The 5,559-nt window shown below is 31.6% G+C and overlaps 1 protein-coding gene across 5 annotated transcripts in view; it reads left to right on the forward strand.

The window, feature by feature from the left end:
• Window positions 1-5,559, forward strand: part of LOC116851224 — a 108,524-nt gene that overhangs the window by 92,401 nt on the left and 10,564 nt on the right. The window lies entirely within an intron of this gene.

Below are 5,559 nucleotides of genomic sequence, written 5' to 3' on the forward strand. Positions count from 1 at the left end.
ATATATATATATATATATATATATATATATATATATATTGCGCGCTCTGATTTGCCTATTTATTTTATTTAATAACTCGAAATTTTACGTGGTTGTTAAAAAAATGACCTGTACAATATTATTTTACTTTTATTTGTTCTACTTATCTTTTTCTTCTTGGATGTCTTACGCGGGACACTACCCTGATAGCCAAACGTGCCAAAAGCAAATTTCGGCAAAGCGTGCTGCAAGTTTTATCAACAGAATAACAACAAAATTGCAGCACGATTTGCTATATCAAGTAATGTCGGCAAAATGTGTGCAATATTGCGACACGACCTATTAGCAAGTGTGATAGCAAACTGCTGACAAAAACTGGACAAGCTATCATTAGTAGTATGACGGCATATTGATAGCATAAACTGAGCAAATCGTGCCGAGCAATATGTGATAACAAATTTGCAATAAATAGCGAACAAGATGTGCCGAGCAACGCGTGACGGTAAATTTGCGGCAAAAATCGAACAAGACGTGCCGAGCAACATATGACGGCAAACTGACTACAAAAGCCGAGCAAGTCGTGCCAAATCTCATGCAACATATGAGGGCCATACGAAACACGTTTGTTAGTGAAGTTGAAGTGGAGTAACATATAGGACGACAGACTTGAAGAACCAAAGATCTCGAGTTCAAATCCAATGTGAGCAAGGAATTTTTTCCAAGAGGAATATACACTGAGATACTTACGTTCTACATGATTAGGAAGAGTTCAATAATAAAAGCCACTGGTGTCATCTCTAAAAGACACAAATAGCATTTCATAGAACTAAAAATTTTAACTAGGACAGTCTATCTACTGATGATGAGATATGCAGAAAATAAACTACATCACTAGTTATATTTTTTGTCTAACTATTAGGTAACTTATGTCCTCATTAGGAAAAGTGATATTGCCTAGCAACTAGTTTGGTTTTTTACCATAATTATGTTGTTTCTTTGATCTTATTATTAGTTAATATATTGCATATAACTATTCGCAAAAGCGTTACATTATTGGTTCATCACTGTCTAGTTACACTAGCTAACTATGTGTATGTGTCTATTGGATACAACTTTATTATATAATGACTAGATTCTCATAAGGTGCAAATTCTACTCGGGTAGTTTTGGCCTGTTCATAGCCGGCACATCTTGTTCGATTTTTGCCGTAAATTTGCCATCACGCCTTGCTCGGCACGTCTTGCTCGCTGTTTGCTGCAAATTTGTCGTCACACGTTGCTCGACACGTCTTGTTCGGTTTTTGCAGCACTCTGCCCGCAAATAATTTTGGCATGCTTTGCCGACATAATGCCAGCATAATGGTAGTATATATGCTGCAAATTTGCTGCAATCTTATGATTGATTTTGCCAGCAATTTGTCGGCATATTGCTGACATTTTGCTATCAGGGTATGTATGTATGTATGTGTGTGTGTGTGTGTGTGTGTGTGTATATGTACAGAGTAGTACACATAACAACTCGAAACAACTCGATTACCATTACCATAATACTGTGGAATAAGGTGTGTGCGCGCGTGTATGCGTGCGTGTACATGGATAGGTGATAGGTGGATGTCTACGATGATAAATTATGGAACAGATAAGGACTGAGGACCGTCATATTACACCGACCTACCCACATACGCATGCACACACACACACACACACACACACACACACACACACACACACACACACACACACACACACACATATGAAAGAGGTGTAAATCCGACTGAGCAATCTGCGCGTGATATACCTTGAGTAATGCTAATGCCGGCTAATTAATACTGTAATTTTCAAGTTTCATTGCTCAAAAAATATTTAATGGAAAAATACATTATTATTGTGTTTTGGAAAGTTCTCGAGATAAGCTATAAGAATATACAATACAAAGTAGGTGATTCTATTTAAAAAAAATCAACGTGACTGTGAAATGGCCTTGAAATGGCCGCCAAAGTCAAAGTTAAGGTCACTTTCAGATGTTCCCCTTCGAACCTTACAAATTATCTGAAACATTTTTTCTGAAAATGTTTTTCTGAAGAAATGTTTTTCTGAAGAGATATTTCAGTGCAATTTTTAAAATGGGATATCCTGTATATTATTGCGCTCGCTTACGCACTTGCATCCGAGAGTAATTATAAAGTACACGTTCTTAAGAAAATAACTAACGTTCAATCGACTTATTTACAAACTGTCGCGTTAACAAGCGTGGACTCTAAAATCTTACAGTCCGTCTCGCCGCAGGCCCGCCCGACTCTCTTTTTTCCTCGTTTATCCTTCGTCAAAGGAAACGAATTCAGCTGTCCCAAGACTTATTTAGATCAATTGTACTCTCGCGAATACTCTATTGAAAAATACAAGATAATTTTACACTCTTCACAAAAGTAATGATATCAAGATGTTTACGTCAAGTGCAAATGATTAATCATTTTAGTTTTTACTTTTATAAACATATGTGATTTTGGCTATATAATATATTTATAAATTAAATATATTATTAAAATATTAGTAATATAAAATTATTAAATAAAAAATAAAATATTAAATAATAATAAAATAATTAGAGAAATACAATAATGTTAAAAAAAGTTATAATAATTTATACAAAAAACACTTGACGTTCTTTTTTTTAATATTATATACATAATACATCGATAATCAATATAATATTTTGCTAGTCATTAAAATAAAAGAATCGCTTGCTTATAAAAAAAGGCACGCCAAGCTTTTTATAAGTTATTAAGTTATTATACTTTTTTTCAACATCATTGTATTTCTCTAATTATTTTATTTTTTATTTAATAATATATTAATAATAATTAATAATAATTATTAATAATATATCACTAATAATATATTAATAATATATTTAATTTATAAATATATTATATAGCTAAAATCGCATATATTTATAAAAGTAAAAACTGAAATGATTAATCATTTGCACTTGGCGTAAACCTCTTGATATCATTACTTTTGTAGAGAGAGATTAGAAAATTGTCTTATATTTTTCAATAGAGTATTCGCAAAAGTACAATTGATCTAAATAAGGTTAATAATATTTTTTAAAATATCTTTTAGCTGAGCTTTTGTTGTAATTTATAACGATTTTGTTATAATTTATAACGTATTTATAACGATTTTTTTTGGTAAAGACAAATAATGTTAAGGCGTGTGCACTTGGTTTCCTTTTTATACTTTTTTTTGAAAAAGCAATTTTGTTTCTATATCACATCTTTTTTTACAAAATAATATTAAACACTGAAAACAAGTTTCTTTGTTAATAACTTTATACGTTGAACTTGGACATTGTAAATATTTAGGTGTACATACAAAGGTTCTTTAAATTTTATTTCAGAATAATTCATTTTTATAAAAAATGTCTCCCTCTCTCTCTCTCTCTTTCTCTCTCTCTTATTATTTATTTTTTATATATTTATTTATTTATTATTTTATTATTTATATTCCGACATCTATACAGCCTATTTAATTTAATAAATTACGAGTCGGTAAATCGATAATCGTAATATATATCTCCGTTTTTTTTTTCACCTTTTTATTTTCATCGTATTTATTTTTCTTACTGTTTTTCTTCTAAAAGTTTAATATTTACTGCATTTAGCTTTCTTTCTCTGTTTCTCCTCTTCCTTCCTCTCCTTCTCCCTCCCCCTCACCCTTTTTCACACATAATCTTTCCCTTTCCATCTTTACAACAATATCTCTTTCTTTCTGTCCAATAATGAATTGTGATGGTAACAATTTATTTTTTTGATGAATTACGAGTAATAATACTTTTAAAAATGAACCTTTTCTATTTTACTATCTTGCATCTCTTTATTTTCTATCTTCTTGCTTCGTTTCTATTTACTGTTCCTTATCTATTTATGTATTATCTTCTCTCCTGATATTTTCTCTTTTTCTTCTCGCTCCCTGTACTTTCTTTCTTTCTTCTTCTTGTCTTGTTTAAAAATAATAAAAATATAAACGACATGAAGAGTATCCTAGTTTTATATCCTTATAAATTCTATCCTTATATATCCTATATTATATAAAGCAATTTATTACTTATTTATTATCGAGATAAAAAAATATTAACTTATTTATTATTTATTCTTTTATTTATTCATTCTTTTACTCACTGATATATTCCTCTTGTCTTTCCATCTCGTTCTAAAATGGTTTTTTTTACCGTCTTATCATTTATCTTCACTTTTCTGTCTTCACTTCTCGTACATTCTCTCCTTTCTCTCTTTCTTTTTTTTTCCTTTTCTTTTCATTCCTCTTTTATCTCCTTATTATTTAATTTAAGTATAAAAAGTAAAAACGACACAAAGTATTCAGGTTTTACTTCGTTATATATTTTTATGCATTCGCCGATACTTATCTGATATTATCTTTGTTAATTCCATAGCTTTTCTTCAAAATTATTATGGTAATCACACAACACTTTTAAAACTACTATACATTGAAAATATAACCTCGTTATAACCCTATTCTCGTACGCGCGAATTGTCAATCGATTCCGTGATAAGTTATAAGTTAGTAAATTGGTAATCGTAACACTTAAAGTCACTAGATATACAAAGTATCGCAACTAATGAATTTTTGCCACCATTGTGGGTCCAAAACGCAGTTCATTCAAAACACACACACACACACACACACACACACACACACATTGTTTGACGCGTTTAGACTATAGGAAACTTTGCGAACCCGCGGCCTAGGTATTATACAATCTGTTTGATAAGAGCGTGTCTGGCAAAACTTTTACATATAAACGGGTAGACGGGAAATTCAAACAGGAGCCGGTAGAAGCAGCTTTCGCATAAAATACTTTGTTGATAAAGCTTTAGTTGTCATTCAATCTTCGTGATAAAAATATATATTTCGCCATGAGTGTCAAATACATATCGCGTTTCGAAGTCGTGTTTCTTTTTATACATCCGAAAAGACCAAAAATGTCACGCCAAGCGGCTGCTAAGTACATGAAGAAAGTCAACAGCATTTGTAAATAAGTGGGTGAATCGCTACTTAGGCCCAGTTTCACAACCTCCGTTTAACTTTAACTACCGGTTAAGTCTCAACAGTGATTGATTAATTCTGATTAACTCTTTTTAACATTAAATGCGATTGGTCAAGTCCAATGGAATAACCGGTCAGTTAAGTTAACTAGAGGTTGTGGAACTTAGAGATGAAAAATATCGATTACTTGCCGAAACGTGGCTCTACGCAAGGATTTGGCACTTTGTATATTTTCACAAACAATTTAAACTCTAGCAAAATGGTCAAAATTTATGAGAAGGCTTTATTACTATCCGCTCAAACATGGTTTATAAGGAAAAACGAAAAATGGATACTACAAAAGGATAATGATAAACATCGAAGTCGCCTTTGTACAGCGTGGAAATAAGAAAATAATTACTGGATTGAATTACTGGATTGACTGTCACAGTCACCGGACGCAAATTCTGTCGAAAACGTTTGGTCCTTGATGAAATTTAAACTTCGTGGAAAGAAAATTTGGTCGGTCAAGGAG

The sequence above is a fragment of the Odontomachus brunneus genome, unplaced genomic scaffold (assembly GCF_010583005.1).
Source record: "Odontomachus brunneus isolate Ranch 3 - 2012 unplaced genomic scaffold, Obru_v1 Obru_scaffold_168, whole genome shotgun sequence".
Lineage (NCBI taxonomy): Eukaryota > Metazoa > Arthropoda > Insecta > Hymenoptera > Formicidae > Odontomachus > Odontomachus brunneus.